The 22,761-nt window shown below is 47.0% G+C and overlaps 1 protein-coding gene across 1 annotated transcript in view; it reads left to right on the top strand.

Annotated features, from left to right (window-relative positions):
* Window positions 1-3,926: 3,926 nt before the first annotated feature.
* The window catches only part of ARHGAP40 (Rho GTPase activating protein 40), a 43,534-nt gene continuing 24,699 nt past the window's right edge, over window positions 3,927-22,761 (top strand). Inside the window, exon 1 of the mRNA XM_068912552.1 lies at window positions 3,927-3,976. The gene's annotated coding sequence lies outside the window, so the exon portion shown is untranslated. The remainder of the gene's footprint in view (window positions 3,977-22,761) is intronic.

Here is a 22,761-nt window from a genome sequence, read left to right as displayed (position 1 = left end):
TAGGCCTCCAAGGCCTAGGTACACTTGCAGATTTTGATATACTAGTTGTGTCTGTAAGACGAGGGCATTAGAGTGTTTCTCAATCAGTCTCCAGAGCAAAATAAAAGTGTGAACACTTTTTTTTAAACTTCTTCTGGGCTAATTCACTCAAATCTGCTTATTTTATGCCACCTTACAGAAGACACGAGTAAAAAAGCTGGTATTTATTTCGACTCCTCCTTTAACAAAATTACTGATTAAGCTGTAATTGGTTACAATCAAACTTTTTTACAGACCTCTTATTCTGAATGTCTAGTTGAGCTTGGGAAATCCTTTATTCCAGCTGAAGAAGATTTAGAAAAACCTAATCCAGCTCCTAGATCCCAGGTTGAACGTTCAGTGCTTGCAGCTAGATTGAGAAAGTGGCATCTAACTTATGATGTGAACAGGTCTGAAATAGGAATCTCTGATATAATATACATGGCATAGACACGTATGTTTCTCTGGCTCGTCTTTCCTATCAGAACAATACTTTAAATGCAGCTTCTTTATGCTAATATTCCTATGGCTTTTCATTTTCACTTCAGTCACATACAGGTATTTTACACATTCTTTTTTAAATTATTTCTAGCACAGCTGCCCTGTGCAAAAGAAACAAAGAAACAGTCTTCTGATGAGTCTGATTCAGATTCTAAATTTGAGGATGAACCAACGGAGGAAGAAAACCGGAATGAGACAGCCAGTACAGAAATTCAAGAGGAGATGCAACCAAGTGGATCCATGGGAAAACTGAGGCCCAAACCTGCTTATTTGAGTTCAAAACCAAAAAGTCAAAAGCAGAGTCTTTTTACTGCAATCTCGGACAACTGGACTCGGAGCCAGCAGATAAGATCCTCCCGCTTTGAGAAAAGTGTCCTCTGTAACACCGTGATGGTGAGTAGCACGACCAGAAAATGTGGGGTACCTCTTCCCACATCTGCTGCTTTTGTGTCTCAGCTCGTACTTTTTCTCACCTCTGCCTGATTCCCCTGGCCCAGATGAGGTCTTGGGGTAAGGGAAATCTGCAAGATTAGTTTCTGCTTGGTTAATGGTTAATAGAGTTTATTTCTGTCTTCCTTATTGGAGTGGCTCCTGTTGTAGGCAAGTTAAAGGTATTACATAAATATACAGAATAACTGTCGTACATATACGTATGTATATGCACTTGTATATATATTAATGATATGTATGCATACTTGTTTAAAGAATCCTTGAGAATTGTATTTGAAACAGTGAAAATTACTACCTACTTCTCTAAGATAAGGGGCTTGACTCAATTGTGTACAGAAACCCTCCTTTGATACATACGGTTCGATTCTATTGAAAGTTTGTTTTAAAAAGCTATTTCAGATTTCTAACAATAGAGTACGTAAGTAAAAATTAGACCTATTTCTTCACTTGCTTGATAAGAGCTTAAGCTAGAAGTCTCTGCAAACATTCCAGTCCCAATCCTCTTAGGCTTCATACAAATCTCAAAAGATATATTTGAAGCAGCGGAAGAGATTAGTGTCTTATGTGTCTTCTCCTCCCCTATTCCTTAACTGTATATTCTCTTGCAATAACAGGTCAGAAGGGAAAATCAGGTCTGCGCCTCCACTGTAAATGAGTAGGCAGGACTGTGAACCGTGACGTTGCTCACATTTTTGACCTGCAGCAACTGAAGTACTCACCCACATTTACTTCCACCAGCTTTGCAGGAGTGATAACCTTTATTAGGCTAGAATAGTTAAGGATTGGTATCATAAATTGCTGCAGTTGTTTGACTAGCACACCCGGAAGCTGGGCTGTAGCACAGAATCAGTAATATCTCCAGTTCACGTATTTTTGACATCACTAACAATGCCAAGGCAGTACCACGTCAGTGCAGTAAGATTTGTTTGTTGTTGTTGTTCACATACTAGAGAAATAATACTGAGAACGAACTTGGCCTTGGCTAGGGTAGCAGCTGGTTCCTATGGAGCTGGTCAAGTCAACACTTGTACTTTTGAACAAAGTAGCCTGAAGAACTGGCTTTAAACTTATCTCTGGTATGATATACCACTTTATACTGAAAGGATTGTTAGTGGTGCTGGGCGGGAAGGGAACAAGAAACTTGTGGTCTCACATCGTTTATAACCTACTGAAAATCCAACTTCTTTTGAAAACATAATTGCCATGACAATTCACTTCCCCGTTTTCTTCCCCAGCTATTGTGCACCATGCTTTCTTCTCTCATCTGGAATTTTGTCTGCCAGTTGCTCCAGATCTCTAATGTCCTGAAGATTCAACTGCTGCCAACTTCTCTGATTATCTACGTGGTTCAGCTTTTCATTTTTCTGGCTGAAAAAGTTGTGAAAATCCTGGGCTCCTTGACGCTAGAAACCAGAGGGCTGTCAGCTTCTATCCTAGGGAGGAAACGTAAGAAAACTGGAACGGAGTGATGAAGCTCAAACGGAAAACTACAGCAGGATGGAAATAAAGCAGGTAGTTCCATGACCATTGGCAGTAATCCCATTCAGTGGGAGTTATTGCAGCCTGACAGGGGGAGGCTAAGAATTTTCTAAAGAGGAAACGTAGTCAAGACAAACAAGTTGACAGACACTCAGGTCACAACAACTACTTTCCATGTGAACAATATCGACTGGCTAAGTATTAAATAGAGCACAGTGACTAGCCTCTTGCCTAGTTTTCGGCTGTGCACTCTGCTCCTCTCCCAAGAAAGAGATGAGTCACTTTTAAAAGGACCAAACGTTACACCTGTGTTGGTGATGCTCTCTTTCTGTTCACCACTACCAATCTTTCATTTCAAACAAATAAGATCAAGGCAGTACTATCTGTAATGGTTTTTACTGTCAGTTTAAAAAAAAAATACAGTCCAGTGATAATTTTACTCATATTGCAATTAGCACTTTTCTAGTCTCTAACTTGTGAGATCTCAAAGTAGGAAAGAGGCTTTTTTTTTTTTTAATGCTCAGGTTTAACAAATGAAACAATTCTATCTCAAATTAACACAAATAATTAAACCCTTAGCAGATACTGAGAAAACAATTTATTCCTTTCTGTCCAGAACCCACCTTTTCAGCACACCTGACAAGCTGATGTAAGGTTAGATCACACCCCAGAAAGGCAGTCAGCAGCAGCTTTGTTCAACCAGTCGATGGGACCGGAAGAAAGCTGGGGGGACTGGGACAAGCCAAGGTTTTGTGCCATCACTGTTGATCCAGTGATAAGGCTATAACCAGAACGGCTGTTTGCTCCTTGCACTGATGCACGCGTTTCACTAACTTTTAAAAAGAGGAGCTAACGATAGGAAGTCACATTCCAAAAAGCACATTGCTGCTTGAGAACGTCTTTGTCTCCGCTTCTCATGTGAAGTAAGGGTGGAAAGACTGTGTAAGTTACACCAACCTGTGCTAATTATGAAGCACGTCTTGTTTGTGTTTACTTGCCTTTCCCTCCCCATCCCCTGAAGTCTGCACATCCAAATATTTGCACGTCCAAATATTTGTCCAGAATAGCATGCTTTTAAATAAAACTTGTTTACCCCTTTATTTTTGCAAGCCCTTTATTTGGGGGGGGGGGGGAATATATATATTTGCCATTCCTCAGCTGTTTGCTGAGGAAATCACCATCTTGCCCTGTCCCCAAAAGGGGTGACCCCTGGGCTGGCCTGTTTCGCGCTCCAGAACATCCCCTCGCTTGGCCGAGGTAAAACCAGCGCGGCGCCGGCCAGGGCTCTGCCCCCGCGGCAGGTGCCGGCGGCTCCGGGCACCCGGCCACCGTCAACGTTTAAGGTAGCTCCCGCGGGGCAGCTGGCAGCTATTTTTAACGCGGGAGGCAGCTTGGAGCCGGGGGGGGGGGCCGGCCGCGGACTCCGCCCCGGCGGGCAGGGCAGGGGGCGGGCGCCGCCCCCCCCCCCCCCCCCCTTTCCCGGCGAGCGGCGCAGCGGCCGAGGAGCCGCCGCGGGCTCCCCGCGCAGGTAGGCGGTGGCGGTGGGTGGTCTCCCCCCCCCGTCCCTGCCCGCCGCCGGGGGGATCGCGGGGGCCTGGGCGGCCGCTCTTGCCGCGGGGCTCCCGCGGCAGCATCTCCGCGGGCTTCTTGTCTCCCTTCTTTTCTCTCTTTCCCCCCGGGCCGACCCGCTGTCGTTCGCAGCCCCATCCCTTGGGGTGGGCTCACGGGCGGCGCTGTTAGGGAGAGCCTGGCCGCGACCCCCAGACGCGGCGTTGGGCGCCGGGCTGCGGCTTCGCCCGCGGGAAAACCAGGTGGAAAAGACCTGGTGGTCTCAGGGCTTTTCTCTTTGTCTTTTCTGTGTCGTTTACACGCACTTAAAAGCGTGTCAGCGAGGACTTGATCTCGCAGCCGGGTGCTGGGGGCGGCTCCAGGCTCTACCGGGTCTCGCTGGTTTTGGGCCGCCTGAGCGCGCCGGGCTCAGCGTTAGCCTGAGTTCGCCGAGGAACCGGGATGTCTGCTGGCAGTTGCCGAGCTGCCGTAATTCACGTAAAATCAGCTTTGCCGTGATCTTCGTTCCGAAGAAGTGAACAAACTGAGGAGGACAGGTAAACCGTCTGCAAGGGTGTAACTGCTTCGTGTGTTGGCTGGTGATGTTTTAAAGCCTGGTGATACCCAAGTATACGTTTAGGGAAATTCTTAGCTTGTGTAAATACGCTGGGAATAGCTTTAACTTGCCCGGGCTGGCCGTCGCTCGCAGCCCCCCTGTACTGGCAGGGAGGCTGGTGCCAGCACGCGAAACCTGCCCGAGAAACCGACTCGGAGCGGGTCTGAGGTGGAGAAGCTCGTGCCGAGGCTCCCCAGGAGCGCAGCTACGCGGACAGCGGTGCCGGCGTGGCCCCGCTCGCCTGTCCCGGGCTGTGGGAAATGCTTCACTGCTCAGCATCTGAGTGTTAAGGATAAAGGTTTTCTCTGGGGGTCCTGCTACAGGAGGTATGGTGGGGCCGCTCTGGATCCCCGCTTCTTGCAGAAGGTTGATGTGTGTGACCCCGACCCGGAGAACGGCCCAGGCCTACAGACACGGGGACTCGGTTTGGTCCCTGCAGAACGTGATGCTGTGCTTCGCCTCTTTCTTTCTTTTTTTTTTTTTTTTTTAAATTAAAATGAGAAATTAGTGCTTTCTAATGCTCCCACTGTGTGCCATATAGCAAGTTAAAAATTCTCTTCCTTGAACCTAGCTCTGAAGCCTGCTGCGGCGCCTCGCTTCGCTGGGTGCTTGGGATCCGCAGCGCGGATGTAGTGTGGCTTTGCAGCTTCCGCGTAGTCTGCAAATACCTGAACAGCATCAGCCAGCCTGTACTTCAATGTTTCCTTCACTGTTGTATTCCTTTAGCTATTATTGCAAAAGCTGTTTTCTGAGCATCAACAGAGCATTAGAGCTTCCAGACTTGTACGCTGTTGTAAAGCTTCTTCCAAAGCAATAGTTTTTTTTTACAGTGATTGTGAATAGAAGCTTTTTTGGAAGGAGGAGGGGGGGGGAAAAAAAAAAAAAGGAAGGCTTTTCTTTGGTTTTGGATTTAATTCACCTGTAAGGTGTGATGTTCACCTGGGGCAAGGCAGTCACTTTTCATATTCAACTAGCAGCTTCCACCCCAGGGCCTGTCTGTACTCTTGTGAGTACGTTGTTTCCTTAGCTGGAAAATTTTGATACCAAAACCTGGACTGAGGAGTCTGGAGCACAGCATTAGTGGTATTTTCTTCTGACTGAGGGCTTCTTTTTTCAGCTGTAGCTTAGTGTGTGTGTGTGTGTGTTGGGTTCTTTTTTTGTTTTTTTTTTTTTGCCTGAGATTAAGTCTCCTGGGAGATAGAAGCCCGTATTCGTATACCTAACTGTGCCACAGATGTTTTATGACCTTTTGCACATCACTTGATCTCTCTATTTTCCCCCCTCCCTTACCCATAAAGCATTATTTTGCAGGCATGTTACCGAGGTGCAGATGGCTTATATTCTTAAGACTCTCCTGGGAAGAATTGTAGGTTTGAAAACTCCAACATCAGTTTTTTTTGGTGTCGTTCCCCCCCCCCCCCCCCCTCCCGGAGCTCAAAATTCTGGAAGAAACTGATTAAAAAGTCTAAGCTTTACTTCAATATAAACTCAAGTGACCTAATGTGTTTTGATGGAACGAAGCGATAAGCACGTCCAAAAGGCAGCGTGTCAGAGAACGGGGGGATAAGGGATTGCAGCACGTTGCAATGTTTGGCTTGTCAGCAGGGCCTCTTTGGGTAACAGCTGGATGCTGTGTCGTTTGCCGTGGCTTTTTACATCCTTCTCCCGGAGGAGTCATGGGATGATTTCACTGGTCCGACATCTGTTTTTAGTAAAGAGGAATTGGGGTTCTTAGGTTCAGCTGCACGCAGAAAAATAACGTGCAAGACTTGGCTCATCGTTTCGCCTGCCCCAAGGGGGCGCAGCACCAACAGTGCTCAGATTGATCAAGAAATGCTTTTTTTTTTTTTTTTTTTTTTGATTCTGTAAGAGGCAAAAATCCCATAAATGTTTTTTTCCAGCTCATAGTATCTTTCCTTCAAAACCTGGAGGCTAAAAAGCGTTACCAAATGCACGATATGTTTTAGCTCTGTGTGTGTTTGGGACGATCAGTTCGCCAAAACCTTGCTTAATTGGGGATGTTATAGCCCATGTGCTTCTACTCTCAGCAGTTTAAGTGCTTTCAGTTGGAGACGTAAAAATGTCTTAGTTGTGATATGATGCTTGAGCCTTCCTGCTGCAAATGTAAAATCCCTATGGCATGGTTTATTAATTGAGACCTGCTGGAGTTATTTTTTTCTGCGGCACGTTATATGAAACAGTCTTTATGCAGCTGACTTGAAAGGATGCCCTTGATTAAATATTTCTAATCAACCAGCAGTATTCATTTCTGTAATGTTGATGTCGTTCCTTTCTAAGAAACATGATTTTGAGTTTATAAGGTGCTTAAGTAGTAAATTAGCCTCAAGTTAAGCACTGCTGGACAGGAGTGTAAGGTCTATTTGGCAATAAGATATTAATTATAAGCAAGAAAATGATTACTTAAGAAAGCTATCTAAATATCAAATATGGTCTGTATGGTTTATTCATTATTTTATACCACAGACTTTAGATAGAAGTCATTCATAGCAACACTTAATTATGTGGATAAGTCCCCACCGGTGTGGTGTTTAGTGAAAAGCTTGTCTGAAATTAGACCCTATTGCTTGAAAAGTTAAATCTGTAAATATATTTTTAGATTCAGTTGTTTGTTATACTTTCTGATATTTGTTGCTGCTTGGTAAGATCCTTTTCCCATTAGGTCAGCTTATAGGGGAGTATGTTCTGCAATTGCAAAGAAATTTGGAGAACAAAATACAAAAGCTGATGTAGCTGAAAGCGTATTCCCCAAAGCGGATTACTCCAAGAGTCTGGAATGTGATGGTGGTGGGAGGCTTCAGTTTGACTGAAATGTTGCTCCATATGTGCAGGATTTTCCCCCTCCTAAATAATTATTTCCATCTGCAAAGCATACTCCATCACCCCCTAAGCTGCTAGTGCTTGGACCGTTGAGCAGTGTGCGAAATTTGGCTCCCTTGTATAAATGGGGGCCTTTCTCACTAAATCGTGTGCTAGCTATGTAGGAAGGGAACTTTGTTATTATGCAGAAAAAGTAAGGGGGCAACCATGCTATACAGACGTACAGGCCTTTTAAGATAGGCAGCGCTCTGATCTTTTTCTTTCATGTCCTTTCAAAGGTTTAGAGAGAGAAGTTTTTGGGATCTTTGAGTCGTCTTGTATAATGTCTGGTAAACACATTAACTTAGTTGCCTGAGGGTTACTCATTTAGTTTTCTGTAATATGAAATGCTGTCAATCTGTGATAACTTACCATGTCTCTTACTACTAGAACTGATTGTTATGGCTTACGTCCTGTGAGATGTCCATGTGAGCATGCACGCCCCCAGCATATGGTGGAGCCTGAACCTAGGGAGTGATGCTGAATACCTCACACAGTAGAGACCTTGGCATTTCGGTAAAAAACTTGTCCGAGCCCAGAGCGTGTTCTTAGTGTATGAATTTCTGTTTTGTTGATTTTGCTTATCACTTAGTCTTGTTTTGCCGTTTTTTGTAATGGCACAAACCTGGTATGCTCTTCATCCCCATGCCTGAGCGGCTTTATCAGAACTGCAGCTCCTCGCCTTGAGAAAGGGCCTGGTTTCTGAATTAGTGGAGGCCAGTGTCAGTTAAGTGCCTGTTTCCTGAAGGACGTGGTATGGTAGTTATACAAATGTCTTCATCCTTAATCTTCAGTCCTTGATGATCCTACAGGGCACACTCCGTTTTGGATGTGGGGAGCGTTCAAAAGGAGAAGAGGAGGCTGCACAGTGAGGTGCCGAAGCATTTAAAGGGCTATTCTGTAGCACGGCTGATCTGGGGCAGGAAGACAACTTTTACAAGACAGCTCTGAAGTTTGCACCTAAGGCTGTCTTGCTGGAGGTGGCTGCCATTCAACTGCTGTCAACTTAGCTTTTGCTGCTGCCACCGAATTAACTGTTCTGCTGTCATGCTGGAAGGTCCTCAGACCCCAGATCTCTTGGTGTCTTTCTGCATATGCTATTGAGTAGTCTCTCAGGGCTTGAACCCTCATTTCTCCTTCTTGATCGCGTTCCTGACTACCCTAACCCGAGTGACTGTCACTGGAAGTGAAAGCAGTTATGTCTTGAAGGTGCCATTTGAACCCTAGAGAAAAATGGGACTGCGTATACACATTGCGTGTGCACTAAATCTGAGGTATCTGATTTGTGGACCTCTTAATCCTACCGTAAGGTAGGCTCGTGCCCGCTCGTGAAATTGGTGTGTGCAACGTGTATGCTTCACTTGGATGACTTGTGTGCAAGGCTGCTGGAGAGCGGTGCTGGCTTGGTGCCTCTGTTAAGCCCCAAGAAGGGGGCTCAGGAAGATGAGAGTTGGGTTTCTTCAATGTCTCTTAGTTTATTCTCCCTAGGCCACAGGCAAAGAAAAATCCCTACACCTGGGCATTCCCAAGCGGTGGGTGGGTAGTTCCCTTACCCTATACTGTCTAGTTATGTAACCTTCTAGCACACGTACAGACTGGTAAACCGTCTTTCAGTGGTGGAGAAGGAGGCTAGGTATGATATGTAATTAAAACATGCTGCTGGCAAAGCTCATGCAACTTAAACCCAAAATCTTGCTTTGTCACTGGGTTCGATTAATTAAGAATAAATGTTATGAGCAGGAGGGAAGGTTATACACAGTGCTGTGAAGAAGCTACCTGCTCTTTGCCAAGCTCCTCTGTAATGCAGGAGAAGTTAATATAAGAGGCTCTTTAGAGAACAGTCGTCTGTAGCTCTTGCTAGGTCCATAACAGGTGGTTGACATATAATGGAACTGGAAGGATATCCTCTTTAGGCAACAACTAAATACAACTCTGCTGATGAAAGTTGTTTTTCTCGGTCAAGGTAAAACTCAGACAATGTTAATGTTTGCAAACGGCAGGGCTCACACAGTGGAAGGAAATCCTTGCATGCCTCGTAGCGGAAGGTAGACATGAGGCTGCAGCATATACATCCCCGCAGCTGATCTGAGATACAGCTGTTTTGGTCAAATACTCCCAAAACCTGGACTCGCTCCAGCTTGTGCTTAAGAAGGATAAAAGTAGATAAAGGTAACAGCTGTATTTAGATGTAGTTATTTCCTTTGCCTAGCTGGAGAGGAAGGATACTTTCTGGGGGCAGTCACTGATATCCCTCATCCAAGAGTTTGAGAGTTTGTTCGCTTAGTGCTTCCTACGCGCTCTTGGCCAGCGTAAAGCAGGCGTGAAGCTGCCGGATGTTTCCAGGCCAGGAAGAGATCTGAGCAAGCAGAGAGCTGCAGGGTCAGCTGGGAGAATTCAAGGCTTTATTCAGCACCAGCGTGCATGGTGGAAGAAGTTTTTTGAAGAGTGGCTTTTTACAGAGCTTATTCTAGCTGCAACAATATGTTAGCAGGAAAAACCTTAATGAGGAGGCAGATCAGTAAGTAGGACCAAGGAATTGCTGCTTTAAGACTTTTCTGTGAGCTACGCAACAGAGGTCAGTTCGGTTTTGTAATGGATTGGCATTAATTCATTGTCAGTGCAAACAAAGCAGATGGCAGACAAGGTCGTCTTTGCGAGGTCGAGAAGCTGCCACTTAGTTGCTATCTGAGGCATCTATGACTGTCACTTAGCCTATATGAGTACAATTTCTGACAATAATAGTAGGTAAAGTGATGCATGGGTCAGAAAATATCCATTGTACACAAGTGTTTTGTTACTTAGACCAGCCTGGTTGTAATACATAGTCCTGAGTTTTCAGCTTCATTATAAGAGTTCATCTGGCTTACTAGAGCTGTGAGGTAAGCCGTAACTGCTGTAGTTCATTTGCTTTTAGATTTTAAAATATAAAATAGCTGTAGTTTTCAGCTCCACTGTGAGTCTGAATTGAGTTTCTGCATCTTGTTGGATTTGATGCAGCTGTCACTCAATGGGTGACCTTTACAATCTATTTTTTTTTTCCCCATGGAAATAGTACTGCATTATTCTGAACTTGCATGCTGGGTGTAAACTGAAAAATAAAAAGCAATCTTGCGATACCAGTTGATAAAGATACCTGAGACTTGATATGTCCTGTCCCCTCGTGTGCCCTATAGCTGGAACAGTGGATGTTTATACAAGGGCAAACAGCGCAGGGTGGGATTTGCAGGTACCACTCCAGCCTCTTGCTGACCTTTGAGATGAGCTTGTCCTGCACAATAAAGTCCTTTGAAAATATCTGTAGTAAGCTTTTTACATTTCCCCTCATTGGCCCCTAAGTCCTAGATGATGTCTGCAGTCCTTGAATTCTGGTTTTCATAAAGACCCATGGAATTAAATTGTGAATATTTTGGAAAAACAAACCCACTCCTAATGAGTTAACCAAGTCTTAAGTACTAATAGCTCTGTAAGAGGTGCTGGTTGTCTTGTGAAATGAGTTTCAGCTGTTGCATCGTTTGCAGATGAAACCAGTACAAACAAGCTGTGTGTGGTGGCTTTAGAGCAAGGAGCCAGCACAGCAGAAACAGTGACAGCTGAATTTTAAACTTCTGAGCCCTTGAAAGGACCAGGCCAATTCTATTCTTGTCCCCACTCTCTCTCTCTCCTAAAGGACAAATGAGAAGAATGGCCATAAATATAAACCGTGGGGTACTTGTAATCTCCCCCCCCCCCCCCCCCCAGAGATGTGAATTCCTCCTGATGGACCTGTTGCTGCTAAAGAGATGGCAAAGCAGAAGCAGAAACCTGCTAAGAGAAATAATAGTGCTTTTGAATACAAGGGCAGTTGTTGCTTATGAGCAGAATAATTGGCATTTACTAGCTTCTGCCTGCTAATTAAAAACATCTGTTCCTAGACTGTATTAATTTTTCTTCTTATTTTAGAAATAACCGAATAAGCATCTGGGATCTGTAAAAATGCTACCCGCTCAGAGAGGGGAGTATCCTTCTGTCTCCTCAAGCTGTTGGCAAGGGCGAGGGTATCGCTCTGCAATATCTGTGGTGTCTCCGTGATGGCACAAGTGCAGGGCTTTGCAGACCCAGGAGCAGAGGTGGTCAGCCAGGTTGGCTGCAAGTTGCAGTCTAACCCCGTTTCAATAGGCAGGACCCCCCAACAGCATTAGTGTGAGGTTTTTCTTTGCTCATCTGAGAGCAAGCTGATCCATCGGATTCTCTGATGATTGAATGACATCCATCTGATTGATATCCTGCTCGCAAATGAACCCAATGGCATTTGATTTCAGAATAAGTGTCCTATACCGAAAGTAGTGCAAGCTGGAGATAACCTCCCTTGTGCCAATGTGCAGGGACCTGTTTGGTAGCTGTTTTTCTTTGGGTACTGAGAAAACACCTGCAGTGTCCAGGTCAGTGGATTCGGTTTTTATTATAATCATTCAGCAGGATACGCTTGCGAAATAGTGGTCCCAGCCTAATCTCTGAGGCGGTTTCAGCTAAACTGAACCAATATAAAAACTTCCAGAGGTTTTCTTAAAAGTTTGGATGGATTTTAGTATCTTATAAAACAAACAAAAATTACTTTGAAAACTGCGTTTGTATTTTGTCCGGAGTGTGACCTTTAGGTGTTTCACTTTAACCTTACTAAAAAAACTTAGTTCTGTAGCTATGATCAGGTCACTTCTACTGTTTTCCTATCCTTGCTATAACTCTAGCTTATTTGAGTTGAGTCAGCTATCAGTAGCTCTTGTGTAGCTGTCTCATAACCTTGGTAGTTCTCCACCACTTGCTTCTGCGCTGATTGTGGAGCCGTGCCACGTGCGTGACTCCTGTTCTTTCAGGAGTAAATGTTTGGCATTCTTTAGGCAGCAACTCCTTTGGGTTGTCCAAAACACCGTGACTCATGGTGAGTTCAGCCCGTGGAAGCCATCCCGTTGTTGGGAGTTGCTGCTCGTGATCCTGGTGCAGGAAATAGCCCAGATGATAGCCTGATCTCTCACGTCTCTGGCCTGAGAACTAAGGCGGCAGAATGAGATAGTCCCTTTCTGACACTCTACCGCTTGTAACTGTTGCTCCATCCGTTTTCCAAAGGGGAGGAGAAGACCCAGCTTGCAAAAATCAAAATGAGGTTTGTGAAAAGTGTTGGGTTGCGAGCTTTGCGATTTGAGCTGTTGCATGTTCTTTTTCTCTGTGAAAATTGAGGAGACGCAAGTGCTTGCGGCGCAGCCTGTCAGACACGCGGGTGGTGCTGGAGCAAGGTCTGCAGTGCGGGATCCAGTCCCGTGCAAAGCAGACTGACGCATCTCCACAGCTGTGAGATGGTCGTTACTCGTTACAGCCAAATGGGTAACTGACTGCTTATTCTTTGTCCCGCCTGCCTCTCCTATTACACCCTAAAAGTGATGGGTAGGACTTTGTCACCTGGTAGCAGTGATAATAAGCCCCTGTGTTTAAAGGAAGTGAACAGTTTGGTGGTTATTAAGCTGATGGCGCTGGTGTCTGTCACTTCTTTCCGCCCTTAGGGTCCAGCGAGAGTGATACAGCTTTTGCAAGGCACAACCTGCAGTTGAAGTCAGTCATGGGTTTGAACAGGGAGGTAAACAAGGGCATCCTCAGAAACCTGCTAAGGTATCTAATTTTATCCAGTCTGAAAATGCCCAAGAGGCAGAAACATGCTCAGTTTAGATTAGAAAATAACTTTTGATTATTCATCGGAATAAGTGTTTTTGTGTATTAAGAATAGCTGCTGTGTCTTAGGACTTCCTCCTATTGTTACAGCGCTTCCTTGAGCAGTGGAAGTGTCTGGGGTGTTTTAAACTACATTATTTACAGTAGTAATTAGTTCTAAGCAACTTTGCAGTTCAGTTATCTAAGCATACATCTCTGTCTAAACAGTATTGTGTTTTTCCTCCTCCCTCGCTCCCTCAAGCCGTGACATTATCCATCAGTCTCCAGAACCCTGGTTTCCATTAGCCTCCTGTCGTTGTCCAGCGGCCGCTAGCCTCAAGGCAAGGTACTAAAATGCATATAAATCTTTGGGGAATTGGTGTTTGTCCTAAATCGGTCTTAAAGCTGAACTTTCATTAATGGCTTTCCTGTTTCTGTTCCTCTCACCTAGTCCCCTGTGCCCCAGTTTAGATGTACGGTAGGGGCAAAAGAAGAGCTGGGTTGCAAACCATTGTCTCGTCTCTTCTTGCTGACTGCTTCTCTCTTTCTGTCTCGGGCAAACTTTCTATCCCTTTTCTGCCTCTTGTTCTCCTGATGCTGTGCGCTCTCATCCTTGCTGCGTGGTCAGCTCGAAGGGGTGATCCTTGCATTTCGCTGCTGATTGAAATCTGGCTTCATCCTGCCTCTCTGCTAGAAGTTAGCAAGGCTGCAGCTGATGGCCTGATGTGTGAAAACAACTAAAACGAAGGAGGGCTTGGACTGCTTTGTCCAGCTGTGAATGACAGCAGTTGAGGAGGGCATGGTGCAGTCCCGTCATACCCGTGACGGGTGGTAGCCCCTGGCAAGGCGGTGGGACAGACAGCTGGAGGTGGCTGCGTATTTAGCTGTGCCTGGTGGGAATAGCAGGTCAGGACTGCTGCATCTGATCGTGACGTGATGGAGCGGGCTTTGACCCCCGGCCTGTTATTCCCCCTCTACTGCAGCATCGCCTCCCACCGGGTGCCAGTGGTTTGTTTGCCTGCTGTTTTTTCTTAAATGCAAGATAATAGCCACCCGCACGCAAACAATCTCTGCTTGGGAGTCATCTGCTCTTGTTGTTTGTTCACTGCCTGAAGCCCTAATCCCCTGTTTGCTACAACTCGTAGGTGCAGTAAAGCAGATTACGTGCTCTGGCGCATAGCTGGTGGCTATAGGCAGGTTGGGCTTTCTGGTAAGCAGGGTCTGCCCGGGTGGTTGTTGGGTCTGAGCCCCCCGTGGTGTGGATGGAGCAGGGAGGGAGGGTTGGGGGGCTGTGCTGGGTCTTGGGGACGGTGGTGCTTTACCTCCTCGCTTGTGCTGACCTGATGCTGGCCTTCCCATGAGAGCTGGGCGATCTTTCCCAGCGCGCTGACACATTAGATCTTATCCGGTGGAGTAGGCAGCGCTGGCTGCGCAGACAGGACTGGTGACAAGCGCCCTGTGCCGGGACACGTCTCGAGCTCCGCTGCCGTGGTGAGCTGCCAACAGGCTGGGACTTGGGCAACCTCGCCGCCTGAGAGACTCCAGAAACTGGAGTAATCTCTTAATCTTAATGAATCCGTGTGATGGATAGATAATACTGCTTGAGGATTTTCTTGATATTTGTTTTGTGTTTATTATTTTCTTGTTTTGATAGTGTTATGTGCCGTAAAAAGGAACGTTCTTTCCTAAAGAGAAAAAAAATAGTGTAAGGGATTTTGGCTATGTTAAGTTTTTCATTCTACTTCAGGTAGCAGTATCTTTCACTTGCATTTGTTTTTTGTTTTGTTTTTTTTTTTTAATCAAATCTTTTAATTAAAGACTTTGGGGATGACTGGAAAATGAAATGCTGGTTTGATACCTTGTGATGCAACTCATGGGCTTTGCATGAAAGTGGGCTTGAAGGTGCTGATGTGGAGCTCTTCCCAGGGGCAGTGTCCGGCTGCAGCTCTGCTAGACAAGTGGAGATCCTGAGGTCCCTTGAGAGATTCCTGTGAGCTTTAGATCTCCGGAATTTACATGCCCTGCCCAGCTGAAATTCCTGACTATCCAAAAGTACTCTGAATGTTTTCCCCCGCCCCTCCTTTTTGGCTCAAAGAAAAATCAGGTTTACTGAACAAGCCAAGTCACATGGAGTTGGCAGGGCACATAGATACCTTCAGAAATAACTCAAGCACTAAAGCGGTGACGTTAACAGCGTTGGGCCTGTACCAGTGATTCATTCTCGTTAATTGAATGCTGAGAGCCTTGGTATGTCTCTCCGTCTCCATGTTTGATTAAAATTCAGCTCCTGGGATCCAGATGATCTTGTCCTAGCGAGCTTGGCACAGCTCAAATGACGTCAGTAAGGCAGTCCTGGTGAAACGTGCAGGAAAGCTCGAAATTAGAGTTTGAATATTTATCTGATTCAGTCTGTCCTCAATCCAGACTTGGTTTGCCTCTGTGTCCTACTTCTCCACCTCCTTTCTCACAAATTTGGAAATCAACTTGCTAATTGTCCTTCTCGAATACCAGCAATAACCAGAGTTTGGAAAGGAGTGAATGTATGAAGGGCTGCAAATGGTTGTACAGCTGCTCCTTGTTATCCGAGCAGACCTTAAATTTTCAGTAATTCTTCTGTACTGCTTTGTAGCAGTAAATAAAGTTGAACGTATTGCTGAAGAATTCCCTTTTCATTCTGGATACTTTAAGTACTCTCCAGTTTTGCCACAAGTCTGGTTGATTTGTTACTGGTTTCTGTTGCTTTAGAAACCTAGGATGGTGAAGCTAGCTCCTATTAGTAACTTATTTAGCTTATCTGTCTGAAAACCTGTCAAAAAGATAAAAGCAGCTGGCTGAGGTTGTTAAAAGAAATGTAATGAGAAGGAACATAGCTGGGAGATGAAAGAAATGTAGTTATGAGTTGTTGTGCCCATCTCCTTCCAGCATCTGCAGCTTATATGTGCTTTTGTGTACATGAGAAAGAACGACCTAAAGCACAAAACCGTTGTTCTAGAGCAAGGTGAGTTTGGTGTAAGGTCTTTTGGAAAGGCTGGGTCTTGCATAGAAAATAGGACAAATAATGCTTTCTTGAGCTTGGTAAAAACATCAAAGCTTAGAGCAGTCAAATCTCCTCTCATAAATGGATTTGTTGTTCTCCTCTCCTTGCTCTCATGCCCTGTGTCTCAGAAAACGGGGAATTTTGTGTAGTTGTGTACTACTACCCTTTTTTTTCCAGTCTGCCTTTGGAAAAACTGTTATCTCGTGTGCCTGAGCAAGAACAACGGTGCTGTTTGATTGCTTTTTGCATGCTGGTTAGGTCTTTAGTGTTGGGTTTATTTCTGTAATATGCTGCTTATGTCTAAATGCTGCTGTGAAAGCTGTAGCTCATGGATGGGCTTTGATTTCTAACTGAATTTCACCAGCTTGCGCTCTCCTCCAGGCTGATACGTTCTGGGGTTCATCCGAGCTCAGCGCTGACGTGGGAGAAGCTGTACAGATAACTTGAACGACAAAAAAGGAGGAGAAATGTTTTTGAATTTTGAATTTCATCCCTTGCAATACTTATTAGGACCACTTGCTGCAGTGAATAAGCTAAATAAGGACTATAACACAAAATGGCTACGCGAGGATGATGGGCCCACTGGAAAGGGGACTGAACTAGCAAAAGCTTGCCGCAGCTGTATCCAACTTTTCCATGTGCACGTGCTGTTACCTTGAGGCCGGTCCGTGATGGGCATTGCCGTTCCTGGCAGGCAGTCCTCCTGCAGTGCTTCGAGCGTTTAGATTGGGAGGTAGAAGTGTGGGAGTTTTTTATCCCTCCCCCCAAAAAACTGGAAATTGGGGTTGAGGAGAAGGAAGGGGGGGGGGGGGGGAATCCAGGATGGTTCTTGCATACTTCAGTGCAAGAAGCTGTTAGAGTCCCGGGCAAAAGACCTTCCTTGTATCTGTCCCCGGTGGCTAAAGCTGTGCTGGGGTGGCCGAGGGCCTCGGTCCCTGGTGCCGCTCGGCGGGGTGCAGAGGACGTGGATCGGGGAGTTGCCTCGGACGTGGCCGGGCTGCTGCGTGCAGCTGCGCTTGGGCCGCTTGCCAGGGCACAGTTGGAGTATGAAATCCTCTTTGTGCACAGGCCTCTCCGAGGGCATGAACGTGGATTGCGTCCTGAATACGGGCAGTAGGGTAGTGTGAATTTTGGAACAAATTAGGTGCATGCTTGCAAGGTGGGATTAAAATGCCCAGCCTGGAGCAGAGGCTGGGGAAAGGGCTGTGTTAATGGGCGAGAAACAAAACTTTAATATGAGATGGCCTCTTGGCATGCTTTTATGATGGATGGTTTCTCCGAGAAGGCCACGGCTGCCCTTTGAAGCCCTCGCTGGCAAAGCGGGCTGACCCATAGATCCCGTCCGACCAGCAGTACTGGGAAGAAGGAAAGTGGTGGTTAGCTGCACTGAAGACGCCTCGCACGTCTCGCTTAGGGAAGCTTTCAGCAGCTGACTCATTCGTCCCTTTGATTTAAGGACTGGGAATAATAAAAGTTAGAGGAAAGGAAGTTACAGCAATAGAGCGAATGGAGGTTTGGTGGAAAAAGAAGGAAGGAAGGTGGTGGGGGGCGGCGAACGTGAAAACCTTGTTGCGGATAGGGAGACGGGGAGTCCGCTGGCTCTGTCCCTGCGCTCTTTGACGCGTTGCTAGGTGCTGACGGTTTTGAAGAAGGATCTGGCTCTTGCACAACGGCCTTTGTGGGCGTTGCGGGTTTGGGCTGCTCTTTCGACACCGGTGCCTCTCATAACGCTGCGGTTTGCTCACTGCTGAACTATGACTTGATATGCTGAATGTGCTTTTCTAGTAAACGCTCTGCCTCCCTCCCCTCCCCTCCCCACCCCACGTAATCCCAGGCAGATGCTTTGTGCTTTCCTTGACGTCCTTTTACTTGACAGAAGGACAGTTTTGAGGCGCAAGCGCGCTAGTTAACGCCTCCTTTCCAGCGCCGATGGCGGGAGCTGCTTCTTCCCGTGGCTGAGCCTTTTCATGCTCTGGCGCGGGCTCAGGGAGGTTCCTGTCTCTTGTTTCGTATTCCTCCCAGTGCTGGATGCTGAGTTTCGGCTGTGTTTCTCAGCCCGCCGTCCAGGCGTGGACGGACGGGTGTCCGCCGTGGAAGGCGCAGGTGCGTTCACGGCGCCTTGCGGGCGGGTGCGTGGGAGGAGAGGACGGCAGCGACCGGCCAAACGGCTGCCGCGGGGCGGCGGGTCTGCCGCGGGGCTCGGCGGCTGAGCGGGGAGCGAGGCGGCTCGGCGGGCGCCGCTGCGGCCCGTCGCGCCGGATAGCCGCTCAGCGGCCGGCGTTTACGCGTATGGGATTTGACTTGCGGGTTACTCTTTTATCGGGGGAGCACTTTTTTTTTTAAATGTTTTTTTCTTTTTGCTTTTCCTTTTTTCTTTTTGTTTCCCTATCCAGAAGGCAGAGCGTAGAGGTAAGAAAATACCCCTGTATGGCACCGTAGCGGGGGAAACAAAGTCAACTTGCAGAGGCGAACAAGATTTAACGTGCTTTCTAACTGTGCTTTGACTGCCTTGGTGGTGAAAATATAAAAAAATGCTTGTCTCCCCCCCCCGGTCCTGCTGCAACTCGGTAGTTTGCTGGTTGGGATGCGTCCAGCGAGCCGCTGCGAAGTGGGGCGTGCAGGTGCGCGTGTTTGGGAGGGGAGCGCTGCGGGGGGCATAGCAAGACCGCGTTGTTCCTCGCAAGGCAGCGAAACTGCCTTGGCGAGGGCGCGTCTTGAGGGCTTTCCAATGGTTTATAGAGCTGTACTCGCCTAAGAGCTGCTTGTTTACGAATGTCCTGCAGAGCGTGCACTGGAGGATACAGCAGCGTGGGAACTCGGCTGCTCTGCTCGACGAAAGTCGTACTGTTGGTGTGCTCGCTGAGCGCTGTTAACCGACTTAAGGCTTGATCTAGGGTCTATGTGCATCGACCTAGAAATTGCACTTATTTTCAAAATATCTCCCTGTTGCGCTTAATCTAAACTGGTTCCTCTTGTGTGAACGTACTACAGCAATTTTGCGTGTGTAGCTCCCCTCTTGTTTCTGTCTGACTTCTCAGTTTTCCTAGTCCGTTTGGGCCTTGTATGTAGCAGCAAGAGTCTTGAAAAGATCCCAGGCAAAATTTGAGACTTTTTTTTTTTTAATTAAATAGCTTAAGGAGAATCACACAGGAGTATATGGTAAATTACTTTAAACTTGCTCATTTTTTAAACGGACCAGATGAAGTAGCCAGTCACCCTCGCAGAAGATTACTGCGGGGTTGCTCTGATAAAAATCAAAATATTCAGGAGGAACCTATGGTTCTGTCAAACAAGTTAGATTAGTTCCAGCCTCTGGCCGGGTGCCAGAGCACCTCTGTGCTCAGAGCTGAGGAGGTGCTGCAGTAGGAACGCTGCTGCGTTCCCTCACTAAATTCGACCGAAACCTTTCACTTCTCCCGAGTGGCAATTTGTATTTGTTCCTTCAGGTCTGGCCCGCGGTGAAAGGCGCCCCTTGCGTAACCGCGCTCCTGGGGTAGACCTGAAGCGTGGCTGTGCGACAAGGTGATTATGAAATGATATGCAAAACATCCTTCTAATTAATGGCTGTTTCTTTTTGCAGTGGTAACTATGGACTGTGTATTGGAGTCTCATTAAGACAGTTATCGCTTGACTCGATCTTGTTACCCTGCCTGAGAAGCGCTCCCGAGAAACCGTAATCGCGGCTGCGGCTTTCCCTGCCTCGTTCCTCCGCGGCCGTGCCGGGGAGCCGGGGCCGGCGCGTTGCCCGTCCCGCCGGCCGCGGAGGCGCCGGCTGCTGTTCCTCGAGGTGGCAGTTCTTGGAAGGTTTTCTTTCTGCAAACTCGACGTTTTTTGCTCTCGTTAGGTGGCACTGAGTGAAGAGCTGTTTATAGACCTTAAACGAGCGGAGCTTTCCGTGGCGATGTAATAGCCAAGCGGCGTCTCATGTGTGATAACTCTTGTCTGAGAAATCCCAGCAAGGAGCTTATGACCATCCTTCCTGTAGCCCTAAACCTCTTACGTGGGAAGCGTAGAAGCGATCTACGGTGTGTCTCCCAATCCCTCCACCCCCGTTTCATGCCGGTCAGCAGGTCGCTCATGTGATGGCTCTGTGGGCTCTCACCGGTTCCCATATGCCCGAACAACGACCAAATTGCTTGTTCCCTGCTTTAATGCAGGTATAGCCGGTAGAATGGGCTACCAGAAACAGGAACTAGTTATATCATCCTGATTTACAGCTTCTCTGATCTTGAACTTAAGAGGGAGACAAATATTTACTCTGTGTGAATCTGTACTCGTGTAAAAAGCCTTTGTTTTAATGAACGATCGCGCAGAAAATAAGTTTACTTTTTTGTAAAGGGTTCAAAAGCAGACTGATATAGTCTTTTCTTTCTGGAAGCACAAATACAAGCAGTTTTTCTGAAAGCCATGTGGTCGCTCTCCCCCCACCGCCTCCAGGGTGGAAGCCGAGGTGCCCAGAGGTGACGCACCCTGCCTGATGCCAGAGCGGTGATGGAAATAAAATCAGGGTGTCTGGCCTGACGTAGCGGTAGCATGGGTTGTCTGAGCCATGGGTTTAGTAACGGGGAGGTACTGACTCATTCTGGCCTCAGTAAAATCCCTGGGACAGCGCTCCACGGGGCTGTGACAAACCAGGCACCGATGGTGCGAGCAACCGGCAGCCCGCTGGTCCGGGAGTCCCGCGCGCCTGCTCCGCTTGCGGCGTCCCCTCGGCGTTGGGACGGGGTAATGTAGCAAGGACGTGGCAGTGACCGCGTGTAGCAAGCGCTCTGCGGTAACTGCTACCCCATGTTGACCAGTCTGTGGGTTTTGGTGCGCCAGTGTCTTGCTGATAGGTGAAACGTGACTGACGGACCAGCTCCTTGCAGCCGCTGGAAGGACAAAACTGCTTGTGTGGGTTGGATGGACGTGGAGTATGTGAGCCTGGAAGCAGGGATGGAGGTGCTTCCTCTTTTAATTCATGGTTCTCATATAATCAATCAGGCTCACCAATTCAAATTTTAATTAAATATTGCAGTGCTCCTGATGCTTTGTTTTGGCCATGTCCTCCTTTCTGGCAGCAGGGTTGCCGAGTCGATGAGAGGCCCCGTCTGCCTCACCTGCTAACGCAGAGGAGTGACCAAAGGGTTGGTCTGTGCTCACCTTAGACTGAAAAGAAAAGCGTACATGTGGAGCATGGCTTAAATCTTCTGAGGATGAAGTGAACTCTTACGTGATGGGCCAGGCACCTGACTAAGCATGCCTTTGAGTATTTCTGAACTGCCTGAATCTACACATGCTTATCAGTCCTGTGCTTAAGTGATGCTCTAAATGTCTGTATGAGAGACTGACCTCTAGGTAGGGCAGTAATTGCAGGCAAATTTTGCTGTTCCTTAGCTTGCTTATTTAGATCCTTACCAGACGGTGGAGATAAGTCCTAGATGTAGGACTGAAAGGCAGATGTTGAGATGGAATTTCTTTGGCCTTAAATGCTTTGATGTAAATACTTATTGTCAGGTAAGCTATTGCCTCTGCCCCAGCGCTGGGAGTTTTAAATAAAGCACAAGTTATCCAAAAACAGAAAGTGGTGAAGGCGCTATGGGAAAGCAGCACAAAGTTACACAAAAGCATCGAGATTCAGGAGCTGTTTGCTCCATGTAGCCCTGGGCAAATAGTTGCTGTTTCCTCTTTCTGGTGGAAGCAGGGATGGCAGGACGGGAGACAGGGACTTGAGGAATGCCTGTGCTGTTGACGGGGCAGTGGGAAAGCCGGCTCCAGCAGGAGTTGCTCGATGTATGCAGAACTATCTGGCGTGTCCTCATCGCTTGCAGAACAGGCTTCTTCAAAACAACCTTAAATATGGCGCTGCTCCCAGAGCTGCTTGCATAATGGAAGATCTTGATGAACTGATTGTTGTGTTACCAAAAACAAGCTGTAATCTTATTAGCAAACTGGTAGTGAGATCTTGGCTATTCCTGCTATTGCTACAGGCGCAGAGCTTCAAGTATGCAGTCACAAGTATGGGAAGTCCTTGATAACCCCAATTCATGTTTCTACTAGGGGTTTTGGCAGCGGTGTTTTGTAAAACGGGGGGTGGGCCTGGGCCCCCCTTTGTAGGGGATGCCCCTGAGTGTCCATGAAGCCGCTAGGTAAACGAGCGGGTCCTCTGTGGTTAGAGATACGCAAAGACGTAAGTCAACAGCGGCAGACTGCTATAATTATGGCTCTTAAACTACTTTGGCTTAGTTAAGCCAGGGAAAACAAAGCATATTAAGAATATGTATCGGGTAAGTTACTGTCTGTCTCGGCACAGCAGTTTGATAAATTCTGTCCTCGCTCTTATGGTCTGGTCCGAGATGCTTGAACCAGCCGTGCATTTTTTCACTTTGTCTTCAAAGAGCAATACTTAAGTATTGCTCTTTTGTTCCTTGGTGGGTGGGATACGTTTGTACTGAAGTTAGGGGGTTGCAAGGACAGCAAAGCCAGGCTGTAAAGGTTTGTGGCAGAGCTTTGTCTTGACTGAGGCCTTTGGTTGACTTCCTATGAATTGATTCTGTTCTGTTTGTAGGAAGTTTGTGGA

This window comes from Struthio camelus, chromosome 18 (assembly GCF_040807025.1).
Source record: "Struthio camelus isolate bStrCam1 chromosome 18, bStrCam1.hap1, whole genome shotgun sequence".
In the NCBI taxonomy this organism is placed as follows: domain Eukaryota; kingdom Metazoa; phylum Chordata; class Aves; order Struthioniformes; family Struthionidae; genus Struthio; species Struthio camelus.
Note: the sequence above shows the minus strand (reverse complement) of the source record. Positions and strands in the feature narration are given on the sequence as shown.